This window comes from Misgurnus anguillicaudatus, chromosome 10 (genome assembly GCF_027580225.2).
Source record: "Misgurnus anguillicaudatus chromosome 10, ASM2758022v2, whole genome shotgun sequence".
Taxonomy (NCBI): Eukaryota; Metazoa; Chordata; class Actinopteri; order Cypriniformes; family Cobitidae; genus Misgurnus; species Misgurnus anguillicaudatus.
Window position 1 is genome coordinate 40,006,732 of NC_073346.2, and position 14,381 is coordinate 40,021,112.

The window sequence follows — 14,381 nt, forward strand, 5'->3', positions numbered from 1 at the left end:
AGTCAGAACAACCTAGTAACCGCTCTAGTAACCACCTAGCAATGCTCTAGAAAACCACCAGATCACCATAGTAACCAGTCAGAACACTATAGCAACCAGTCAGAACACCTTAGTAACCACTTAGCAATACTCTAGAAAAACACCAGATCACCATAACAACCAGTCAGAACAACCTAGTAACCACCCTAGTAACCACCTAGCAATCCTCTAGAAAACCACCAGATCACCATAGCAACCAGTCAGAACACCATAGCAACCAGTCAGAGCACCCTAGTAACCGCCCTAGCAATGCTCTAGGAAATCACCAGAACACCATAGCAACCAGTCAGAACACCCTGGTAACCGCCCTAGTAACCCCCTAGCAATGCTCTAGAAAACCACCAGAACAGCCTAGAAACCAGTCAGAACACTATAGCAACCAGTCAGAACACCCTAGAAACCACCTAGCAGTGCCCTAGAAACCAGTCAGAACACTCTAGCAATGATGTTAGTAGATGAAACACGTTTGTAATTTTAACAAATAAATTACCTAATTAAAGTTAAGATTACAATAAATGTGTTCTGAATTCAGGGGAAAATGTGGAATAAATGTGATCCCCAAAAATTTGAATGAATGATTTATCAGTTTCATATGGTCTGTTGTATATCAAAGACAATACTTTTTGTGTATTGTAAATACAGTTAAAAATGTTTATTTTATTCTCATTTTTGAGGTGTAGGTTTACAGAATATGTGTCCAGGTTTAATGCAGTGTGGTGCCTGTTGCATAATGTTCCTAATAATATATATATATATATATTTATTATTAATATATAAAAATAATAATACAAATAATATAAATTATTTTGTTATTATATCTTCCTGTGTCCAAGGTGATGTGATGTATGCACAATGTCTGTTCTGTCTGTTTCTGTTGTCTATGTTCAACGTTTGCTCTATTTTCGAATCACATTGAATGAGTTGACCTGTCTTTTGTTTTATTTTATGGTATAATAAAGATATGTGGCAAAGACTAACAAGCTCTTATGATGTTATTTTTGAATTGGAATACAGAATATTTATTTTCATTAAAAATAGCCTTGGGGATGATTTTTGATTTTCAAAAAGCGTTTGATCTGTCAGAATTTGGGAAACCAATCCGGTTGGGTTTGACTGTAATGTGCAGCGCTAAACAGCAGAGGGCACTGCAGGATTTATATCATCCGGATATGTTTGGTTGTTTCAATGTTGCAAACTTAGCAAATTCGTCTCTTTCTGAATTACAGTTTGCCAGTACATATAAACAACAAGTACATTAAGATTAAGAAGTGTAAAGCCTTACCCACTGAAAAAAATAATTTTAAGACATTTTCTTCACTTCTATAAAAAACAACAAAATGCAACATCTTATTCAAAATACAAGTGAAAACTAAACGGGAAAATCATATGCAGTTAACAATACATTGGGTAAATAATTTATACAATCTTGGGTGAAAACAGGGGCTCCACCAAAGGTTTTTAGGCAGCTGATCACGCCAGGCGTTGTTCTAAAAACGAGCGCATGAGGGCGCTAGAAGCGCAAATGTGCTGACGTGCTTGTAAAACAGCCACTAAAGTATTGTCTTATAAATTATATTGTAGCCTATCTGATTTTGCAAACAATTTGTTTAATCCATGTGCGTTAATATTTTGGTATCACGGGGTGTTATATATAATCGACAATCTATATTAAATGTTATGTTGTTTTTTAGTAAAGGCAGGATGTTTCGGTTGGATGCGCCTACCTCTCCTCCATCGTGATTGGACCAGATAGGACGGCTGGATAAATCGACTTTACAACTTTTTTTATAAATACAAATATTAGGACCAGATTGACAGTTGTTTCACAGTATCTTACAAAGTAACTTCTGAAAATGTACAAGAACTAAATTAATATAATTGTATTTGTTTTGTAATATAATTAATATTAAAAATCACTTTAGCCAATGGGGGGCCGTAAGAACCTACATAGATATGACGTCAAAGCATCGCGAGAGCGATTCGAAATAAGCCTTTTTGAATTACTCTCGCGATACTTTGATGTCATACGCATGTCAGTTCTCGCGGCACCACATGATGTCAAACACACCTAAAACTGTTTGGCGTGTCTATAGCGTTGAATTGAGTAATTAGGATGTTATGTTGTTCATATAAATCTTTGACAAAGTTGTAATTAGTAACTAACCAAAACAACCGTAGCAACACCTTGACAACCAGCCTCAACCCTCGAGTATGGGTGACTGTTTACCTTCACATCGGAAAATGTAAGTTTGCATTTTACTGTTGTAAAGTAAAAAATGTGGGATCTCCTTCAAACTGCGTAAGCTGCTTATATCAAGTTCCTCCAATTGTACAAACAATGTTAATCAGTATTAACTCATATTATTGCGGAAACTTTGGTTACCATGGTAATCTTCTGTAAGGACAAGCTCTCACTATTATTAAGCATATCCTGTGTTTCATACAATAACTAAAGTCTCATTCATTAAAGGTCACATATTGTGTTTTTTGGACTGCTTGCATGACCATGTTTATGACGTCAGGTGTTTATTATCTTATGTAAGTATGTCATGGCATATTGCTCCATGTTTCCATCTATGACCTACAGGTAAACTTTTTAACATATGGGTGTTATGAGAAGTGGTGGCACCCATGCACAAAGATTTACAGCAGACAGATGAGCATGAATATACACAAAACTAATATGGGTCCAGATGTATTGATTTTCAGTTTTACTTCAGTTTTATTTCAAAATAACCCTGCACAACTTGTTTTGAGCAGTCTGCAATTTTCTTTTAATCCGTTTTATAATACCACTTTACCAAAATAAAGCTGCATATAGTGAGCTTGTACTAAGGCATCAGCAAGCTTTGCATATCCAAGGAAACTGCCTGTCTTGCAAAAAATTGAATTTGATTACAAAATTTTGAGTGAGCTGATGCTGCCATACATTCTCCTGGTGATCTACTATCTAAAATACATTTCTTCTTGTTTAGGTGTAATAATTAAAACGTGGACATTAAACTCTAATTTAGAAAACAATTCAACTTAGCCGCCGAGCCAAGTAATATCGCTTCAGTTTTCCCCAAATGTAATGAAAAATTATTTTGACTAAACCATTTGGAGACCTCTTTAATCTCTCTGCTTAACTCATTTTCAATACTTGTTTTCCCCTCCTAAAACAATTATTACTGCATCATCTGGATTTTAAAAGGTTAATTTGAAGCCATTTTAAATCAATAATATATAATAAAAAAAATAATGGGCCTAAAACACTCCCCTGTGGAACTCCACATAAAACCAGGCAAACAATCTGAAAGTTTACCATTTAAATCCAGTATTTTACACCTATTTGTAAGGCAAGACGAGTGGCAATGGACGAAGTGATGCTTAACATTATGTCTTTAAAACATGGTATGTGCACAAAAACATGTATTTTAAAACGTTATTTACTTTTATTACATATGACATATCAGTGTGGCTGTATTGCAGTGATTTTAGTGTATGACTTTCGTGACGTTTCATGACTTTCATGAAGTTCTGTTTCAACAAAAATTTATGCTATATTTTTACTGATTTATGTCGTCCTATCGTGGCTATTTTTCGGCAGGGACATGATTTTGTGCAGTTGGACCAATGCATTTTGAAAGATTTCCTTTTGCCCTTGTGATGTTCATTGTATTTGCATATAAGAGATCAAGACATGGGATTTTGGTGAGTAAATTATTAGAATTACAATTTTTCCTTAAAATCACATGAGAGTCTGTTAAAATCTCTCCAAAGGAAAACATTTGGTAACAATGATTTGTGCTAAATGTGCTAAATTATCACAAAAATAATTTCCTAATCCTAAGTGTCTTAAAAAGCGAAACTATTAGGTGTTATGTGTGAAATTCTTTTTGCATTTTTGTACTTTTTCAGACAACCATAATAAACCACATACCACCTCAGCCCCTGACTTTAGTCATCCACATATAAACCAGCGGACAGACACCCCTGCCAGCACCTGTGACTGAATGAAGGCCTGTGACTCATCTGAGGAGGCAACAGGTCCATCTGGAGCAAATCTGTCTAAACATCACCACACACACACACAGGTATATTCACTTCTACTTTACCCCCCTACAAATACAGACGTGCCTGAGGCCAGGTGTAGTTTCCCATGTTGAGACGCTCACACACAGACACAAATGTAATTACCAGTACAACGGTGAACAAATGTTAGCTGTTATTGAGGTAAGTGTTGACCTCCTCACCTGTGTTTCTTCTCTGATGGAGCAGAATCGCCCATCTGTTTCTTTTTGATGTGTCAGTTGAAAGCCTTTTAGTCTATCACCTTAAAACTTCACTATTTCGCTGGCATTTCGAAAGCACAGGGCATGCATTATTCACTGAAGGAATAATGCAAAGTTGCAAACTTAACTTAGTGCTAAGCTTAATTTGCATGCTAGGGCTGCAAAATATATTGACGCTTGGTGGTTTGCAATAATTGAATGATTTTAATACTTTAAAAAGTTATGCATAGTCAAAGTTTTATGTTGATAGAGATAGCAAAGAGGGATGTGAAACGTGCAATTTTTAGTTTTTGCATTTCTCTTCAGTATTGTCAGACTTGAAGTTTTATGACTTTAAGTTCTTTTTCAACCAAATTTAATGCCAATTTATATGTATTGTAGTTAGGTGGTTAATTTCTACGTTTTTGTAAGATTTCCATTCATCCATATGACCTTCATTTAATTTGCATGTAAGAGATCAAAACAGTCACATGGGATTTTGGTGATAAAATTAAAATTTTTGTTGCTTAAATTACACAAGAACCTGTAAAATTACAAAACATCTCTCCAAAGAAAAATATATTGGTAATAATATTTTTTTGCAAAATTATCACAAAAATAATTTCCTTATTAGGGTCTTAATTAATGCAAGTTTTTTTATGCAACTTAATTAATGCAAGTTTTATGTGTGAAATATGACCTTATTTGTATGCTAGGGCTGAAAAATATACAGAAGCTACTGAAATATTGCGAATGCGATTTGCAATAATTGAATTGGATTTAATACTTCAAAAAGTTATGCATAGTCAAAGTGAGTGATGCTTCAATTTCCCAGAAAGAATGTGAACCATGCATGTTGTTATATCATTTTGCATTTTATTATAATTCAAACTGCATATTGCATTTCTCTTCAATATTGTGCAGCCTTATTGCATGTTGTAATTTACTATTAAGAAGGATGAAGATGATTTATATACTTTTTGGACTGTACAGCATCAGACACCTACATTTAACTTCAGTCTTGCACTTGTTTGGTTTTATGTTACAGTATAATGCTCTTCTTCATTGTTTTGATAAATGACTTCTGCCATCATCAATAGAAAACGTACATGCATGCAGTAAGTTTGTAAATAAGACTATAAAAACTTATTTTCATGTGACGGCTTTATTTAAAAACAGATCTAAGTTGTTTCTGAATTGAAAGCACCTGGATGGATTGCAGATGGTTAGTGAATAACTTTATATACTTTATATCATGTGCTAAAGAATCTGTTTAGTGAATTCACCACCAAATATTTTTTTAGATATCTAAAGAATCCTGTATGTTTCTTTAGTGAATATCTGAATGTGGGATAAAAGTTCATTATTTATGTTTAGCCTGCAGGCCACAGGAGCAGTTTCCTGAGAGACTTCTTTGCTTGGTCAAAGATTTTAAGAGATTACGGGCTCATTTGAGCCTGTAATCTTGTTTTTTCTTTCACATTCACCCCCGTTCGGCCTCTGAATTTTCCATGATAAAATGTGACCTAGTTTAAGTTCAAGAGACCTGACAACAATTCCACCAAACGTGATTGATTTTTCAGTGTTATTCATCAGTTGGTGAACGTCATCTGGTTATGGCTTCTATCCCATGACATTCACAAATCAATGTCATGTGTGCATTGCCTACGAGCATGAATATTGATATATGAACTCTTCTTTCAGTGATGAAATTCACCAACACAAATGTTTCCTGCCACACAAGTTGTCTTATGTAAGCATAAATTATTCTCCAGTTTAATGGCGCAAGCATTTGTTGGTATGTTAATGATTTTGCTACTGCCTCAGTTATGCATGAAATGCAGTTGAAAAGCATCTTTAAAGTTTAGCGGTTTATGTGATAAAACTGTTGTGTGTTTGTTGTGTATTGTATTTTGGGCTGTGAGTGTGTGATGGCTCTCGTTGACCCTTATCCTGGTGTCCGTTTACTGTTTCTACAGCTGTTTGGGATGTTGTCTTTGCTTTGCACCCGTGCTGCCAATAGCACTTCAAATCCCCTTCCTACTGTTTCCTACAAGCCCCCTAAGGCCAAGCCGAGAGTCAATGACTGAACGTATACTTCATATAGATGTACGCTGTACCTGGCAGTGCCTGGTCCTGTTAAACAGGGAAGATCTCAGATATCCCACTCTATTTTCACCTACCCCGATCTGCTCAGGGTCAAACATTCCCCCGTGTCTGACCTGTCAGCAACATGCCTCTGAAAACAGAGTTGCTTCTTGTGTTCCTCATAAAATTCTGCTGGCCGTGAACTCTCAGCCCTCTATTCCTGGATCGGGGTACCAGGCTGTGTCTGCGAAATATGGGTCGTTTTTTTCAGAGTCGTCTGATTTTATTGTCTTGTGCTATTGGGAGTTTTTGGTTAAATTAACTTTTTCCCCGCCAGCAGTTTTTTTTTTTTTAAAGTTGCCAGCCAGTGGCAGCATTTTTTTTATGATTTTCACAAAGGTTTAATGCCTTACAGAAAATGTTCTTCTTTAAATATATAAACATACAATATATGAAATGAAAGAACAGACCCTCCGGTTTAAAAAAAATATATATATATATAATCCTACCTTCATTTGTTCTTTTTATCACCTCTCAGATATGGATAGGTTTCTTCAAAAATACAAAATTTTGAGTAAAAAGCTGAGATAATTGCATTTTTGTGAATGACTTTTAATAAAAAGGGGGTTACTTCCGGGTTTTATAAGTTGTGTAAGAACACCATCTGGTGGATAATAGCTGAAATATGGATTGCCGGAAATGGATTGTCAGGGACGTGTTTTCTCTTAATTGACGAGTTTACTTGTCAATGGCGGGGAAAGAGTTAAAAATAACCTGACTTTTTACTAGTTTAACCAATAAACCATCCGAACAATTCATTGGGAATCAGTTTAGTTGGCCATTTACATGAAGATAAGCTCTTTGTTTGGAGTCAGTTTTTTGTGCTCATTTTTCCGTGGCATTCTCACAGATCTGCGCATTTTTCCGTGGCCCTGCTACAGACTGTCTTTTTCCGTGGCATTCTCACGGATTGGTTACTCAACTGTTTTGTCCTATTTTCTTACCATTTTCGCTTAGGTTTAGGGTTAGATTTACATGAAATGACATCCTTACCCAAACCCAACTCTAACCCCAACGCCAGGCGACAATTGTTTAAAGTTTAGAAAATATAAACGAATAAATCAGAAAAAATAGTATAAACCAATATTTAAAGTGACATACTAACGCAAACACCAAATCTAACCCTAAACCGAAGTGAAAATGGTTTGAAAATAGGAAAAAGCAGTTGAGTAACCAATCCGTGAGAATGCCACGGAAAAAGACAGTCCGTAGCAGGGCCACGGAAAAATGCGGAGATCCGTGAGAATGCCACAGAAAAATGAGCACAAAATTCCGTGACTAACCCACGGAACTTTGTGAGATCATGTTGCGATAGGTCTCAGGTGAGATCAATCTGTTTAGGGTTGTAGATAGATTAGATTCACATACACAGTGTTCCCACGGGTCCTTGAAATCCTTGAAAGTTTGTGAATCTGGGGGAAAAATATTCAAGGCCCTGGGACGTTTTTAAAAAATATACATAGATACAGGTCATTGAAAGTGCTTGAATCTATTTTACGCATGAAGTTTTCTGGAAAAAATCCATATTATTCCCTGTGTAGTGAAGGATAATATCATAAAAATTCTAGAATTCTAGACACTAAACTGTTCACTTTAAATGCTTATATCTTCTGTATGCGTATGTAATGTTGATTCATACCAAAATGCTTTTTTGCATAGTAACTGTTGTTCCCTGAGAAGGGAACGAGACACTGCGTCTCCCTTGCCATACTTTCTGTGTCCCTGTAAGCCGTCTTTGGTAATATTTCAGATAGCGATATACTTCCTGGCTCCCGCGTCACCCTGTCTTTGTCTTTAAGCCTCACCATTGGTTAAATTTAATATACACATTCAGACGCACTTACCCCTGGAGGCGTCCCCAAAGTGTCACCGCAGTGACGCAGCACAAGTTCCCTTGAAAGGGAACTGTAACAATGTATCTTAAAAGGTAACACGATGTAACCTTGCTCTCACTTGAAATGTGTCCTCACATTTAGTCCTTGAATTTGAGGGTATTGCACCTGGAAAGTCCTTGAGAGGTCCTTGAATTTGAAGTTAACTAAGGTGTGGGAACCCTGCATACAGTAACACATTTTCATATAGCTGATGCGATTGTCCTTATAAGCCCTCAAGCATTTGTGCTCTTTGTTCATCTGCAGGGTAAGAGAGTTTAGCTGATCTGTATTAATGTGCTTGTTTTTTGGATTTGATTTAGGAACACTGGTACTCAGAAGTGAACACTCATTTGCAATTTCTGTAAAGATTATTGCATAAGGTATGTTTAGCAAATGTTGTATTTCAAAAGTGGATTTCTTGAAGTTTGAGATTTTAGTTTATACAGGGCAGATACAGATCTGTACTCTGTTTGTTGCTTAAATTTTAAATTACAAGGTTTTATACCACGGCTCTGTTGAATGCTTTATTCTGATTGGTTGAGAAGTCTTCCACAGGGTGTTGATTATTTTTCTGTAAAACGCAAACCTAACCTGTCAAATGTCTTAACCGTGGTATAAAATTGACTCCGGTCCTTTGAATTATTTAAAAAAAAATAATACACCTGCAGTGTAATGGCACTCCAGTGTGCCTTATTTTCGAATAATTAATGAGCCCGTCGTCAATTATTCCTTATATATACAGTATGTATGATTAAATTATGAGGGGTTAGTTTAACTTTTTCACACACAATAATACAAAGACAACGTGTCCAGGATTTGTCCGGGGATCGTTTGATTTTGGTTTATTTATACTGCCAATGATTTTTTGGAATCTGTGCGTGCGTTCACACACATCCCGTAAAAATCCCGTAAAAACAGGTGATGTTTTCTTATTATCCACAATTGCTCTCTCGTGAAACCACGTGCATGCATTTATTTTCTGATTTGATCATAAAGCACATGATGTGTGGTTATGCTGGTGAACGATTTCAGCTTCAACCCAAATAGTCACGAGCTCCCTATTCTCTTCTTCATTCCAGATTCCAGACATTTCTCATCATGATTTTTGATATGCAGTTAAAACCCTCATGTAAAAGAGCTAAACCATAACTTCTTGTTACGATGACACACACATCTACGGCACGCCCCTAATATGAAATTGTTTCTGCCTTTTGTTCACACAGGACACATGCCGTAAATGTTACGGCAATGTTACTAGGTCCCCTTTATGGGAGCGATCCCAGACATTGGACATGTTTGCGTTCACACAAAAGGCACTTTTTAGTACTTTACTGGGGTCAACATGTTGTGTGTATGGGGTTTATATGACTAATAACACATCTGGCTTAATGTCGCAGACATTTGAAGGTAAATACTGAGGTGTGTTACCACCCCAGTAAAATGTAATATTTTTTTATAAAACACGTGTACAGGTTAGATGATTGAGGCCTGATTTCAGGAAATCTCATTTTGAGATCCCAGTCACCTGCTGTAGCTTCACGGATGAGAGGTACAATGTTATTCGTCATGTTCCATATAGGACTCCATGATAAATGTGTTGAGTCCAGAAACATGCTCTGATTGTAATACAGCGTGTTGATCTAGCTGTCTGCCATCAGGGGGTTTGTTTGAAGCTTGGTACCGCGGTGGATGAACGTATCTCTCTGTGTCACTCCGGCTAGGGTTAAATACAGAACAGCTCATCCTAAAAACTTTGGGCGAGGTTACACCCCAACAAGTCTTTGATGAGCCGTTTCTCATTGGAGCCCTGCAGATGGTTTGAGTGCAGGCAAGGATACACATGCGCTCATACACACACACAAACAAACAAACAGATGGGCTTTTCCCATGGAAAGCATATGGCCTTTTTCCAGCTCTCGGAGCTAAACATACTAATTTCTCCGTATCTTTTCTCCGTATCTTTTGTCCTTTCCTGAATTACCCTGGACTTACCTGATCCCAGGAAAAATACCCATAAAGCCCAGCGTTAGCCTCACAAGACTGTGGGAACGGCTGGTCTACTCTTCAAAAAACTGGCAATTACAGGAAGGAGGACAAAATTAGACTGAAATCCATCCGCCCATCACTACACGCTACTTTATAATCAAACTTATCTCTCTTCTCATCCTCCTTACATGTTGGATGATATATGTTTGGTTTAAGATGGGTGATTTATGCACACATCAAACTAGAAATCTTAATATAAAAAGTATAAATTATATTTTGTATACAAGAAAGCGAAAACATATTTTAGGACCTTTAAGGCTCTTTGCATTACAATCTAAAAACTTATGGATTACTATTTTAACCTGTGGTTTGGTATAGGGATGCACCGATAGGATTTTTTTGGGCCGATACCGATTCCGATTTAAACAGACAACTTCTGGCCGATGCCGATACCGATATTAAACACTCGTATACAATACTATACAGTTGGTCTATTAGCTATTTTATTTTTGCATCAAATTATTTTTACTGAACATGGATTGGATCTAATTAACATTCAACTGACCAACATAATAAGAGAGGCACAAATTAAGCTAAAACAAATATATTAAGACAGCATGACAACCTTCAAAGGTGGTTTTTGCTATTCAGCATTTATTTGATAAACAACATTAACTCATTTTTTACATATAATGGTTTTCTTTATGCAGTTAATTAATAAACAATCGGTATCGGCCTTTCTCGTGCTATTGCCGATATGCCGATGGTTTCAAATTCTTTAAAAAAATCGGCCGATAAATATCGGTGGCCGATACATCGGTGCATCACTAGTTTGGTAACAACAACCCAGAATTGGGTCAGTTTAACCCAGCATTGTAGAATAACCCATTGTCTCTTAAATCTCATTAATGTAATGTTATTTTGTATTAAAGTAAAACAAATCAACATAAAGGCAGTACAACAAATACATTATGATATATAAAAAGTCTAAAACTCTCGTAAATTTCCAATCTCTCCGTTTTTTCCACAAACCAGTAATAAGTTACACACATACATTATGAAATGCTTTAAATATTTATACGAAATACGGAAAAGACGAATGTGTAACATTAATAAGGTTTTCCAAGGTTTACTGCGGTAAAACACGACACAGCTGTTGGCCTGATGTTGCTCCAGGTTAACCGGTGTAATTTGACCTCAATACTGAAGTCTCTGAATCTCTGCAAACAGCAGCGCTTGAAACTAAAGGGCACTCGCGGGCCAACAGGTTCATGTGCTTGGTTACAAAAATAACTTGCAGTATTTCTCATAGTCATATTACGTGACACAGTGAGTGTATTAAACATATAAAAGTGATGGATTGATTTAAAAAGGAATCAGTTTGTATGTGTAGCTTATAAGCAACTTTAACAAGATTGTATTGGTCTCTTGTGCAGAGACGTAAGGCATCGTGTTACTCTGTAGGTCTTTACCCCCAATAACATCAAAGTCTGAACGTCTCCTTCACGGCCATCATCTTCTCCAGCAGCACAAGCTAAGCTCTGTGTCCTGTTTGTGTTGCTCTTTAACCTCATGGTAAAACCATTATTGGGTTGTTGCTCCTTTTGGTGTTTGTGTCAGTAATGTGCTCTTCTGGTTCCCGTAAGATCCTGTAGGTCAACCAAACACAAGCTCCCGTGTGTTTTAAAATGTTGGTTGTAGAAAAATGAATTAAAAATACAAAACTGCTGATTATCTTAAAGGGGGCGAAATCCACTTTACAAGGTGTTTGGACCCTACGAAATCCACCCACTTCTTGTTTTTTTAATCTCCGTTAAGCCAAAGTATTATCATTAAAAATGCGTTTTGATTCTCTTATCAATGTGAGGTCACATTAATAATTCTCTGCCCACTTACAGTCCAGCATTACCATAATTTCCACCCTCAGCAAGTTGTACTCTGTCCAATATTAAGTCGTTTACATTTATGCATTTTGCAGATGATTTTATCAAAAGCAACTTATAGTGCAACATTATTTTATTATCAGTATGTGGCGTTGAACCCATGACCTTTTGCATAGCTTAGAACTAATCCACAAACATTAGCCAAATTACATTTATTTATTTATTGTTGTAGTGTAGTCATTTTAGTTTACATTTTTATATATAGCTCTGTGTTTTTGCATACGTGAAGACACATATCTGTCCAAAAGTTTCGCTATAGTTCTCATGTTGGCAGCAGAAACCATCAAATGATTTGTCTGGTTTTCCTGTGATTTTCTAGTAAACACGCTCTGACCTTTGATTCTCGCTCTGATTCTCAGGTCATTACAAAGAGCTGTAATTCACAAGCAGGTTTCCAAAGTGTCATTCTCTCTCGATCGCTCTCTCTCTCTCTCTCTCTTTGACCCCTCAGAAGGAAGGTTACGCCTGAGAGACCGAAGTGAAAAGGACTATCCTCTGATTTATGACCTTCTGATGCTATTGGATCTTCTTCTCCAGGATGGTTTTTGTGAAGGACTGAAACAGACACTCCCCGAAACCCCTTAAGAGTTTTAAGTTTCCTGAGCCCACTGAAGAGAGTTTTGAAGCTTTAGCGCACGTGCAAAGTTTGCAATGAAGAACTTGTAGGAAGGGAAGCATTAACTTATATATTGCAGGGCTCCCACGGGTCCTTGAAATCCTTGAAAGTTTGTGAATTTGTAGGAAAAATTCAAGGCCCTGGGAAGTTTTTGAAAATATACATACATAGATACAGGATATTGAAAGTGCTTGAATCTATTTTATCGGTTTAAATGCTTATATCTTTTGTATGAGAATGTTGATTCATACCAAAATGTTTTTTTGAAAAGTTGTGTTTGACACATGAAAACGTCTCGGGTTATGTATGTAACTGTTGTTCCCTGAGAAGGGAACGAGATGCTGTGTCTCTCTTGCTATACTTCATGATCCCTGTAATGCCGTCTTTGGCAATATTTCAGATAGTGATATACTTCCTGACTCCCGCGTCACCCTGTCTTTGTCAATAAGCCTCGCCATTGGTTGAATTTGATATACACATTCAGACACACTTACCCCTGGAGGCGTCCCCAAAGTGTCACTGCAGTGACGCAGTGCGAGTTCCCTCAAAAGGGAATTGTAACAATGTATCTTAAAAGGTAACACGATGTAACCTTGCTCTCACTTGAAATGTGTTCCCACATTTAGTCCTTATATTTGAGGGTTTTGGACCTGAAAAGTCCTTGAAAGGTCCTTAACTTTAATGTTAACTAAGGTGTGGGAACCCTGATATAAGAGATGCACCGATACTACATTTTTCTGTCGGTAACCGATTATTACGAGTGATGTCTGCCGATACTTATAACAGATACCAATAGTTTGGTGCTTTTACCTTTATTTGCTTTTAAATTAATGATACAATTTTGTAAAAAATGCAAATAAACTTTATTCTCTCTATTTCATCAACTTTTTGTTAACCCCTAACCCTTGCATACTAACCAGTTACTTAAATTAAATCTTAACTCACATTAACTAAATTCTGAATATTAAAGTATATTCCTGCCTCATTTTTTTAACTATCGGCTCTTAATTTACTTTTACGGGATTATTGGCCAATACATTGGTGCATCTCTATATATATGTATTAAGTAAAGTGTAATTTATTTAAAATGTGCAGTTATGCGTCAGAAGTATATCAGTATCTTGCAGTTGCTTTAAACTCCGTCTGAACTCTATGGGTCAATTTACAGACAGGGTTTAGATTAATCCAGGACTAGGCTTTAGTTATATTAAGAATTTTAAGTAGTTTATACAAATATACCTTACAAAAAACACTACTGTAAAGTATGGCACTGATATATGGTAAGATATGTGAGTGCAAGCTGTTTTCAGACAACTCAAACATGCATTTTAATCTTGGACTAAACCTGAGCCCTGTCTGAAAAACCGCCCCTATAATAGAAGATAAATAACACCTCTAGTTCCTGTCTGAGGATGTTGCCGTCTTATTTTTAGACTTGAACAATGTTTCTTTGCAGCTGTAAGTCTATATTTCTTCCTGTTGCAGTTTCGTGCTATTTTTAGCATTGTTATTTAAATATCCT